Below are 12861 nucleotides of genomic sequence, written 5' to 3' on the forward strand. Positions count from 1 at the left end.
TTCTTAATAAGAAGACAAGTCTGAACACGTTAATAAACATATCTTATCGTAATAAAACAAGTTAGAACAAGTTAAACCTACGTAATTCCATTTGTGGTTAACCACAAAATCTTATCTTATCTAAGAACATCCTGTTTTTATGGTAAACAACAAATTCCTAACTTATCTTAATAAGACAAGTTAGAACAAGTTAATATACGAGTAATAATAATAATAATAATAATAATAATAACAATAATAATACTAATAATAATAAAAATAATAATAATAATAATAATAATAATAATAATAATAATAATAATAACAATAATAATACTAATAATAATAATAATAATAATAATAATAATAATAATAATAATAATAATAATAATAATAATAAACGAAAAAACTATATACTTCCACTTTTTTTCATAAAATCATATTATATCTGAGAATTTCCTGTTTTATTATAAAAAACAAATTTTGCTTTTGTTTTTGTTTCTGTTTGTTTGTTTTCAAGTTAGGAAGAAGATTAAACCACATTTAGTTTATTGATATCATATCGTATCTAATAATATATATAGTTGAAGGTAAAAATAAAATTTTGAAAACAAAATTTTGAAAACAAAATTTTGAAAACAAAATTTTGTTTGTTATTTTGCATCACGCAAACGGAAATTCTTGTTTTTCTTTGATAAATGTGTTATAGAGGAGATTCATTCCTATATATGCGATCCACTTTAAACAGTGATTAGTTTTACATGTTCAATATTCCATCATCAAAATGAATTTGATATTCATGTGTAACAATGATCTTTCTCTCGGTAAGTTAAAATGTATGATTATTTTATTACATACAATTAATTATATATATTTTTTAATTTTGAGATGAAACACTCATCACAAAATATATAATTGAAGATGTAATTATACCGTTAGATCTACAACATCATTTAACATTTGCCTTCATCAATGTAGGAGATCCGCCACTAGACGATCAAGAACACTATATGAAAATAGTACATTTTTTAAATTATACGTTTAAAGTAAGATTAGATATAATATGTAATAGAACGATACTTCATCTTGATATATGGAAAGTATCATGTTAATTTTTAAAATATCAGTTATCTGTATTGTGTTGTATTATTGTATGAATCTAAAAATCAAATAAAACACTTGTAATAAAATTATAGTTTTATTTCAATTTACAAGTTTTTCTACAAGTTGATGAAGTGTTAGCAAACAAAGGTTTTTTAATACATAATGCACACCAAAATAAATCATCCTTAATATAATTTCCAAAATCAATTGTTCTTATTATAGTATGTTTATAACATTGTTTAAATGAAAATTCTTATAAAACTTATAACAGTCTATGCAATAACGAAACTTTTTGTTTACACTTTTAAATTCATAATAATTACCTTTTAAACACATTGTTGATGCAGCAAAAAAAGGTAAATACAAATCGTAAACTGCAACTTCAAACATGATATGCAAAAACAAATTATCATCATCAATATATTTATCGTATTTATAATTCATCAATTTTCTGTTATTATCTCGTAGATTTCAAGACCTTCGATGAAATCTTCATCTGAACCAGGATTTTTTGCATAATATGGTTTCTTGTTCTCGAAAATTTCCTGCCACCTTATCGTTGGTAATGCGATTAAAAATTCATGAAAAATTTTCGTTGGTACCATCGCATGTAAATATTTCAAAACTTGATATAACTTCTCTCGATTTTCTATAATACATTTCTGTATTATAATACATTTCTATAATACATTTCTGACATAGAAGTTCTAGTCGATTTGGTTTCATATTAACACAGTCACTTTAAGATTAACACCTAAATTCAATCAGACTGTTTTTATAGTTGAAATTTATCAAAAAATGTATTTATTTATATTTGTGGTTAATTAACCTTAAGAAAATTGATAATTCAATTCTTTACATCTGTTTATCTACGTTTGTGGTTAACTAATTTTATCAAAATTACTCATTTTCATCCTCATCGTTTGCTTCCTCATATTTTGTATTAAAATGAAGTGAAGAGATTAAATTCTTTAATTGTAATAAGATTGGTTCGTTAGAACAATTAATTCCAAAAATTGATAAATCCTTTTTGCCAGCTCTAATTAAAGTTTTAGCAAATTCATCATACTCATAGTAACTTTTTTTAGTAAAAAAATATATTTTTCCGTTTGTAAAACGAATTGCTCCTGTAATTTTATTAGGTATACCATTAAAATCTTTTGATATAAGTCCTAAATTTGATCTATAATTATGATGAGTGTTTATTGTTACATATTTATCATCAGAAAAAAGATATAATTGTCCATCATAATTGTTAACCATTGCTCTGATAGGTACATTTAATTTAAATTCTTGTGAATTTTTTTTAGGATATCCATATTTAAGACTCCAATTTGGCAAAGAAACAATATAAACCATATCATTTACAATTAATAAAATTTCATCGGAGGAAGGTCGTCTAGCAATAGCAGTAATTTTAGTAAAATTTTTAGGTAAAAATGTTAGCCAAGTTATAATTTTCATTGGTTGACGGTAATCTTTCATATTATTAAAATCTATTATCCAAAACCATTCATTATAAATAATATATAAATGACTTTGAATAATTAAAAAATGATTAAATTTTTTTAGCGAACATAAATCAGGAATTAAAGATATTTTATTTATTTGTATTTTTGTTGTTGTTGATGGTGTTGTTGTTGTTGTTGATGATAATGATGTTGTTAGATTTTTTGTTGAATATGTGGTACTCGAATTGTGAATCACTTTTGGGTCAGTTAAAATTGGGTAACCATATAAACTTGTTACACCGCATATATCATCAACATGAAGATCTAAAGTATTAAGAGATTTACCTAATTTATAATAAGGAAACATTATAGCATCTTTATTTGTACTGTGAGAAAGTCCTAATGTAGGACCTATTTCATGTAATAAAACTACTAATAAATTAACTGAATCATTTTGTTTTGAAAAATTATCTTCATCGTGTATTTTGTAGGACCAATTTTTACTTAAGTCTAAATGTATTTCCGTAAAATTAGTTACACCATCGGGAAAATATGCGTGAGCTAACACATTACCTTTTCCATCAAAATTTGCAAAACATTTTTGAATATTATTCATTATATAAAATGTATGCTGAGTCGATGTAAATACGATAAATATATTAGCATTTTCAGGTTGACGAGTTTCAAAAAATTTTAAACTAGTATGTTTTTGCCAAATCTCAAATGCCCTTCCAGCTACTTTGCGTTGAAAACGATTATTTGTATATATCATCCAATTTAATGAGGTTTTATTCCACTTTGTTAAATGCAATGTATATTCAGAAAATACATCTTTCATTCCACATCTCGGCTGTTTTATGAAATTGAGTGTTTCGTTGTTAATTCGCGTCATGTTTTCAGATGTATTTCCTAGGCAAAATAGGAATATTTTTTTAAAATACTTAATCTTCTCTCCCTTCAAAAAATATATTTAATGAAACAGCCAATCAAAACACAATTAGTAGTAGTGAAAATGGAGGGTTTCTGAAACCTCCCCCCACCACTAACTATGAAATTGACGTCGCGTGTGACGTCACAGTAGTCACGTTTATGGTGAAGGAATTTAGATTTTCAAAATGGCGGAGATTTCAAATATTGGCGGCAAATTCAAAAATCCAAAATTGCGGAAATTTAAAAATCTGTACTCAAAATTTAAAAATTACAAAAATGTAAAAATAGGAGGCAGGAAAAATAAGGGACAAGAAATTTACAAATTTAAACTAGTTTCATTTATAAAGTTTATTTTTACAAGAACATAAGTTTATATAACAGAAAAGTATATAAAACTACATCATACATTATTACGATTACAAACATCATAATTCCTACTAGTAAAACGGTGTATCAAAGAATATAAAATTACATTAGATATATTATTATACCTAATAAGACTGTAACTCCTACTATTACACAAATTAAAAAAAAGGTAAAATTTTGGTTATTTATTAAATTATTAGCATTAATTATGTTTTCAATTGTATTAAATCTTTTAAAAAAGTCATCATAATGTGATAATTTATTTTTGGTTACTATAGAAAATGCAGATAAATTTTTAGATTGTTGAGAACTTAACATGATATCGATTTTATCACTTTTAAGTAAGTATTTCCAATCCGTGTCATGATAGTGTCTGTTTTTAAAAACCAGCCGTAATTTGTAAGGAATTACAAAAGATGCCAGAAATTCCGTTTTCACTGTTTGGTTCACCACATTCGTTTCATTATTGTTGAGTAGGTGGTCGCTTGGGATTTTCATTTCATACACATGTTTGACGAAGTTTGATTTTGATGAAGTTCTTACCAATTTGCAGGCCATGTAAAATTTAATTTATTGAAACAAATGTATGATTCGACGATGTCCTTGGTTGGAGGATGGTAATAAAAGCTACTACTTGTATTCTTGGTTGCTTATTCGCAAACGGGCGGGGGGTGTGCGTCGGCCATCTATTGGCGGAAAGTTTAAAACAAAAAATAAAAAAATAAATAAAATAAAGGCCAGCGCCATCTTTGATTGACGGCAGCGCCAGCTAGCGAGAAGCTTGCAGACCGTGGCGCCATCTAACGTGAGAATTTAGGCGAAATTTGTGACGACATCGGCGCTTATATCCTACTACCCGATTAAGAACCACAAATCCCTCATCATCATCATCATCACCATCTTCTCCATTGTCAAAGAAGAAAAAGAAGAACAAAAGAAGTTTAGAGCCGGTCGTTGATGATAAAGTTAGTGAAAGTGTTGAAACAGTGTATCAAAAAAAGAAGAAAAAAGAAGTGAATTAGACTCAACAGGTATAAAAAATGAAAAAATTAGCAAAGCAAAATTTTAGTGTAAAAGAACAAATTGTAAATGAACTTTTTTCTAACGCTCGTCGCAACTTTAAAAGAAGACATACTATTATTAAACATTTAAATGATCTCTGGCAAGCTGATATAGCTGATTTTCAAAAGTATTCAAAACAAAACAAAGGATATAAATAAATTGTTATCAATTGTTTTTCTAAATTTGTTTGGCTAAAACCCTTAAAAATAAAATCAGCTCCGGAAGTGACAAATGCAATGAAATCCATTTTATTAGAAAATAAAAAACAACAATTAACTCCAGAAAATTTGCAAACGGATGCTGGAACTGAATTTTTTAATTCAAATTTTAAAAAACTAATGGAACAATTTAAAATTAACCACTATCGTACATTTAGCATTAAAAAAGCTGCAAAAGCTGAACGCGTAATTCGTACAATTAAAACAAAAATATTCAAATTATGTATATTATTAGGAACATATAAATGAATTGATAAAATTGAAAAAATTGCTAAATTACTTGTTCTAACTTGTTTTATTAGATAAGATATGTTTATTAACGTGTTCAGATTTGTCTTCTTATTAAGAAAAGATATTTAAGAAGTGGATGTTATCATTTGATTCAGTTGGCTTCCATTGACTTATATTATGATAAAAGTATACACTATGAACATGATGATTTTCCTTTTTGTCCTGAACCACGAAATTCAAAGTTAATGTGTACGTTATATGATAAACAAAATTACGTTATACATTATAAAAATTTGTTACAGTGTATAAAATATGGTTTACAAATTAAAAAAATTCATCGAGTTTTAACATTTGACCAAGACGCATGGTTAAAACCTTATATTGAATTTAATACAAAATTGCGTATGGATGCTAAAAATGAATTCGAGAAAGAATTTTTTAAACTTTTAATAAATTCTATCTTTGGAAAAACATTAGAATCAGACCGGAAAAAACGTAAAATTGTATTAGTAAAAAATTGGAAACAAGCCAGAAAATACATTCTAAAACCAGAATTTAAAAACGTTAAAATATTAAATGAGAATTTAGTTAGCATCGAATTAAATAAAACCGAAATCAAAATGAAAAGCCCAATCTACGTAGGATTTACTGTTTTAGAATTATCAAAAATTATTATGTACGATTTTCATTATGATTTTATTAATAAGCAAATAAAAAATTATTTTCAATCAAAATTATTATATATGGATACTGATAGTTTTATTTATAAAATGACATGTAAAAAAGAAAATTATTCGCTTTATGATCTAATACGAGATTTTGCAAATTCAAAATTTGATACTAGTGATTATGATGTAAATAATATTTGGAATATTCCTCTTGTAAATAAAAAAATTCCAGGATTGATGAAAGATGAATTGAATGGTAAAATTCTTACAGAGTTTATTACTCTAAGACCAAAAGTTTATGATTATAAAGTGAATGGAGAAGTAAAAGAGCCTATAATTAAGGGAATTAAAAAAAGTGCAGTCATTATAGAAAATGACGAACCAAAAAATAAACAACAAAAATTATGCAATAGTGTTGATTTTGTAGATAATGTTGCTAATGATAGTTATAGGATTACTAATACTAGAAAAATAAAATTTAACGATATTTATAAATGTTTATTTAATAATACAGTACGTTATGTTAATTTTAATAGTATAAGATCAATTAATCTGTAAATATTAATAAGTTAGGATTAAATGCATTAGATAATAAGAGATATATTTTAGATGATCTAATTAGTACTCACGCTTGGGGGCATTATTCAATTCCCTAACCCCTTCTAAGTTTTTGTAAAATTTAATATTTTTTTTTCAAATATTTTTTCCAAATATTAATAAAATATTTGTTTGTTCTATTTCCTGTTTTATTTTTTATCGAACCTAGTACGTATTTACTTAGATAAACATTAGCGTTGTAAACAACTCCCCCACTCGAACCCTCTATCTATACCAAACAGTGTAAGAGTCAACTTGCTGTTTTTCAACTGTATCAGTGTCTTATTGAGTTAAAAGGTACTATTTTTAAAAACCAAAAAAAAAAAAAATGGAAAGAGTACGTAAACCTTCAATATACAATACTCCCGGTAGGTTTCATTATTTTTTAATAGTTTAGTTGGAAATTATTTTTTTTGTGTTTTTTAATTTAGATGAAATTGTCATATGTCCATACGACCCCAAACATAAAGTGCTATGGTTTCGGCTTGAGCGGCACATATGGAAGTGAGATCAAGCCGAAAAAAGAAAAAAGGGAGACCAAGCAAAGCAGAGCGTAGATCACCCCTCTCAACTTTCGGTTTGACAAAAAAAATTACTCCTTATTCCTGTTCTCCTATTAATACAATTTAGCATAGTAGGAGGTAATTAGATAAACACTAGAGCGATTTTTTCTGTTCTCCTAATAATCCATTTAAAATTGCTTAACTACAGCATGTATTGTATACTTCATGTATTCAAAATTGCACATTTCAAAAATCATATATTCAAAATTTCACAACCCCAAAAACCAAAATTTGACAACCCCAAAAAGCTACTACTTGTATTCTTGGTTGCATATTCGCAAACGGGCGGGAGTGTGCGTCGGCCATCTATTGGCGGGAAGTGTAAAAAAAATAAATAAAATGGAGGCCAGCGCCATCTTTGACTGACGGCGGCGCTGACGGCAGCGCCATCTAGCGAGAAGTTTGCAGACCGTGGCGCCATCTAACGTGAGAATTTAGGCGGAATTTGTGACGACATCGGCGCTTATATCCTATTGTTATCGATATTATTTAGGTAAAAGGAAGCGTTAAAGAAGATTTTTTAAGAGAATTTTTCGATCCAAAGGACTTTTACCCTAGGATCACTAATTTGGAGGAAGCAAACCCTTGTCCAAAACTGCAACCACAACTTCCGTTATGTATACATCATTACTTGAAAAATAAAATATGTATCTGCAGTCTTAATAATGTACAATTTATTTAGAATTATGTATTTCAAAAGTTACTTACCGAAATAAACGTTTTTCACGTTTGAAGTTTTAATCTCGTTTCCTTCTCCTACTTCATTTAACCTGAACTCTCCACTTTGGTTAAGATTATAAAAAATGTTGTTTCCGGTCGCATTTGGTTTACGACCAGCCATGGAAATAAGTAAGTATTTTTTTTCTCAATCTTGCTTTTTAAACATTTTTTTCTTTATAAGAGTTTTTTCTTAATTTTTTTTATTCATTTATGTAAACAACGAGTTATTAACGTCCTTTGACGTGTACTACCAAACAACCTGCAGCACGTCCCAACGATCACACTAATTTGTAAAGGACCACCTAACATACCCTCAGATTTCCATATAAAGACCTATGGTCCATACACAAGTGGATACAAATTTGAGACTAATGTGTTAAACGTGTGGTTCTACCAATAAATAATGAATCATCAACCTGCTTTTTGTTAACCTTTTTCATTCTTTTAATTAAATATGAACAATATAAGGTAAGATAATTCAGTTGCATGTGAGTTTTCAGTCAAACAACATGTGTTCTTATTCTTTATCTTTTGATTTCAACATCGATTGTTACTGCTGATAACATGAATAATAATAGTGCAAGTGATGAACAAGATGTTGTCAACTTTTTATCTAAATGTGGGTATTTGAAACCTTTAAATAACAACACCAATTCTAGCAATACCATCACATATAAAGAAAATTATAATGAAGCCTTACTTAATTTTCAAGAGTTTTACAATCTACTTGCAACAGGTGAAATTAATCAAAAAACTCTGAAATTAATGAAACAATCACGTTGTGGATTACCTTATGCTGTTCGATGGACCTGGAAACGTTATTGCTCATGCAGATTTCCCTAATGATATAAACGTTACAGAAATTCATATCGATAATGCAGAAAGTTAGTCTTATTCAACAACTGTAGATGCATCATATTCGGATTCACCTAGTTTATTAAATGTTATAATTCATGAATTAGGACATACGTTAGGATTAGAAAACTCTTCTGTTAATACATCAATATTGTATTCATTTTATTTAAATTCAAGGTCTAAATTAGATCAAGATGATATTTCGGCAATACAGAACTTGTATGGTATTAAACCAAAACAAAAACCCACTTTTAACGTTTCCACAACATAAACAACAACAACAACAACAACAACAACGAAATCATCCCCACTATCTACATCAACCCCTAAAAATGTACCTCGTCTTCCAAAAGATAACAACAAATTTCCATTCTTATGTAGTTTACAAACAATAGATAAATTTCTAATAGTTTAAACACATTTATACATCTTTTATAAAAAGTGAGTTTGGTTAATTGAAATAGGTAAAAATTTATATCCAAAACCTTATTTAATTACTGGGTGGTTTCCATTTTTACTAGAAGATTTTGAAGATATTACAGCAATTTGTCATAAACCCTCAACAGATGATATAGTATTTATTGTAAAAGCTGAGATTATATTTTTTCATTATGTACTTTTAGACTTAAAACTAATTATCCAAAATCTATAAGCGACCAATTTCGGCAGCGATAACAACTTACTCAGGTAGTATTTATTTTTTTCTCAGATATAATACATATATCACATTATCTAGTTACATCTCTGGATTAATGTTCCTGGTATAACAAACGAATTATTTGAAAGTGTTCCCAATAAAATAACAAGAGCATTTAGATATTGAAACGGAAAACTGTATTTTTTTAATGAAAATAATTACTTTGAATATGATGAGTTTATTAATAGTGCCACACAAGCGGGACCTAAAACTTTATCTATATTAATATTAATTGTCCCCGCGAACCCATCTTAATTCAGTTAAAGAATATGATAAGTAAACTCTTAATGAACCTAATAATTGAGCCATGGAATTTTTTTATCACCCATAAAACCGCGTTTTTTCTAGTTTATTTTTTAACAAACACTTTATTAATCTATTTCATATCACCTAATAAAAACCGCTGCTTTTCTTCATTTCTGGTTTCCTTTCAGATTTATTGTAGAGGTCACAGCTTAATTTTCGGCAATTTCATATCCGTTTTATAATAATTTATGAAAAAATATCGAATTTAATTTTTTTACTTTTTCATTTAATTGTGAAGCGTGACTTCTTACAGTTCCATCTGATTCATGACTATTAATCTGATAATGACTTCTCGTCTTTATATCAACCTAGTTCTTTGTTTTTATTACCATGTAATAAGTTTATTTGTTGCTTAACTGTGACTCCAAATTTTGTGACAAATTTATTTACGATTTTAACAATCCTATTCGAACAACTGAATTCCTCTCTTAAACCAACACAAATCATCTGATGTTATTTTTTGGTAAATTCTTTAATTTTTAAACTTATTTACCACGGTTGACTGCTAAAAAATTGTGTTTAATTTTTTAGGAAAATTTCTTATCAACCAAAAGTCCGTTACAAAATTCCTACGATAAGGTAAACCACAAAAATTAAAAGTAAATCATATTTTATTTCATTTTCATTTTTTTAGGAAAGCGTGTTATCTGTTAACCGCAAAAGTTGATTATAATTTTTTTCAACACATTTCACCAGTTTTATTAAAACTATCTTTGTGAAAAGTTGTGTATGCTCCGCTGTGTATTTTTTGCATTTGAATTTCAATAATGGCTGATTAATGGTTAAATCTGAATAAAACTGTTGCCTGTGAATATACTGATAGATATATCAGTGCCAACGATTTAGAAGTGGACAAAAATATAAAATCATCAATTTAACCAAGGCAAAGACACAACATGAGGTTATGATGGTGGCATATCTAGACAACGTCGGTAAAATTTTTTTACATAAACGACTAACAGCAGTTATGAATGAAACCACAATTACGACATTAATGGAAAGACTTGGATCTTATTAATTTACAGGCACGTGATGCCCCCATTTTTAATTTCGAACGTATTATTCTCAAAGATTAATGTAAAATTTTTGGTGTTATGTTCAGTTCTATTAAAAACACTGTAACTAATTTATGTTTTTTTCTTTTTCAGATCCTTCACTGCAAGATCCCGGACGCAGGAACTCAGGAAGAAGAACTCACGCTTCATATTTTTAGATACATCATAATAGTTTTGTAGAACACGTTGTATTTGAACTAAATAAAAAAGTAAATTAATCGAATCATTGTTTATTATTTGGAGTGTGTACAACCCAGTCTCATAAAACAAATAACCAGGAAAAACTTAAGTAATAGCAGTGTTCATTATATTTCAAACAAATAATAAATAAATTTGGCGCGCAACAGACAAGTTAGACAAACAACATCATAAACACGCATTATTTGACTGTTCAAACAAAACCACAAATTAAAATGTGTAGCATTCCGTTACATGGTTAGACAACGAACATTGCAACCAATATACATTTTCAAATAAATTAAATTTGGCGCCAATTTTTTAAAACAAACATGACCGACAAATTTCAAATATTAACTTTAAAATAATTTAAATTTGGCGCCAATTTCATTAAACTAAAACGGCCGCCGAATTTCAAATTTTTAAGATGGCGACGATAATTATTATACATAAATATATTAGCAACATTACAAATGGCGTCAGTCGACCGCAGGCAATTCGAAGTTCCACCATTGATATCAGCTTAGAATTTGAAAGCAATAATAATTCCCCAGCTGATACAAGAGCTTATTGTATTATCATTCATGATAGAATAATGCAGTATCATCCGTTAACAGGAATAATTAGACAGCTGATATAAGGATGAAAAAAAGTGTTACTATAAGTGACAGTGCTCCGGAAGTGCATAATCTAATAGTTTGGTCATATGCTTATCAACATGCTAGAAAAGGAAACTATTGGATACAATGCGCTGCAGACAGAGAAAAGTTTAAGTTTAAAATTAATCACATGGAAAATATTTTAAAGAAGATGCTAAATTCTGTTCATCGTGAACAAATTTTTCAGTCTAGATTTAACTGTTCATCATGAAGGTAGTAGTGATTGATGTTCAAGGATTTTATATACCTGATTTCAACGTTAAAGAATTAACAATATTTGATGGACATCGAACTGGTCATTATTTGTTTAAACCATCGGTACCGTTTCGTCAACTAAGTGCTGATGTAAAAAACAAGTGAAATATTTAGAATTAAATCAACATCTATTACGTTACAACAGTGGAATTATCGACTACGAAAATATTTACAACATACTAGAAGAAAATATTATCGAGACAATTTTTCGATTCAAAGGACTTTTACCCTAGGATCATCAATTTCGAGGAAGCAAACTCTTGTCCAAAACTGCAACCACAACTTCCGTTATGCATGCATGCATCATTACTTGAAAAATAAAACATGTATCTGTAGTCTTAATAACGCACGATTTATTTATAATTATGTAATTCAGAATTTACCGAAATAAACGTTTTTCACGTTTGAAGTTTATTTCGTTTCCTTCTCCTACTTCATTTAACCTGCCCTCTCCACTCTAGTTAAGATTATAAAAAAGTATAAAGGGAGATGAGCGTAACATTATCAGGTCGAAAACCGGCCCTAATTGGTTCATTTAGCTCTTGTTTATCTGATTCTAAAGTGGATCTCGGGGCTGGACTTTTGGTGTGTGAAATAATTTTTATTTAAATATCGACCGTGAACACAACCATCATGTCTAGTAAGTAGAAACAATTCTTACATTATTTTATTTAAAATTTTTCCGAATCAATTGTTTGAAATTTAATTACAAAACCTCATCACCAGTCTCAATAAATTAATGTAATCCATTTATTAAATTTCTATTTCTTTTGTTACAGAACTTCCCGCAGGTTACTATGGGGACTATAATCCAGAATTGGTTGTTAACCACGCTGGATTAACCGAAGAGGAGGTGGACCACCTCCTCACCAAAATTCCCGCCGGCACCTTTGAGTGGGTTTCCCGCATTAATATCTACCGGCGACCGGGACCGCCCCCATCCCTTGGAGATTATTTTGACAATTTTA

General features: G+C 28.4%; 1 protein-coding gene and 1 long non-coding RNA gene across 3 annotated transcripts in view; both read left to right on the forward strand.

Annotated features, from left to right (window-relative positions):
* Nucleotides 1–12861, forward strand: part of LOC107398920 (uncharacterized) — a 302351-nt gene that overhangs the window by 184647 nt on the left and 104843 nt on the right. The window lies entirely within an intron of this gene.
* Nucleotides 8384–11025, forward strand: LOC103314791 (uncharacterized). The gene is made up of 2 exons (XR_001575657.2): nt 8384–10326; nt 10382–11025. It is a non-coding gene; the product is annotated as an uncharacterized LOC103314791 (long non-coding RNA).

The sequence above is a fragment of the Tribolium castaneum genome, chromosome 7 (assembly GCF_031307605.1).
Source record: "Tribolium castaneum strain GA2 chromosome 7, icTriCast1.1, whole genome shotgun sequence".
Taxonomy (NCBI): domain Eukaryota; kingdom Metazoa; phylum Arthropoda; class Insecta; order Coleoptera; family Tenebrionidae; genus Tribolium; species Tribolium castaneum.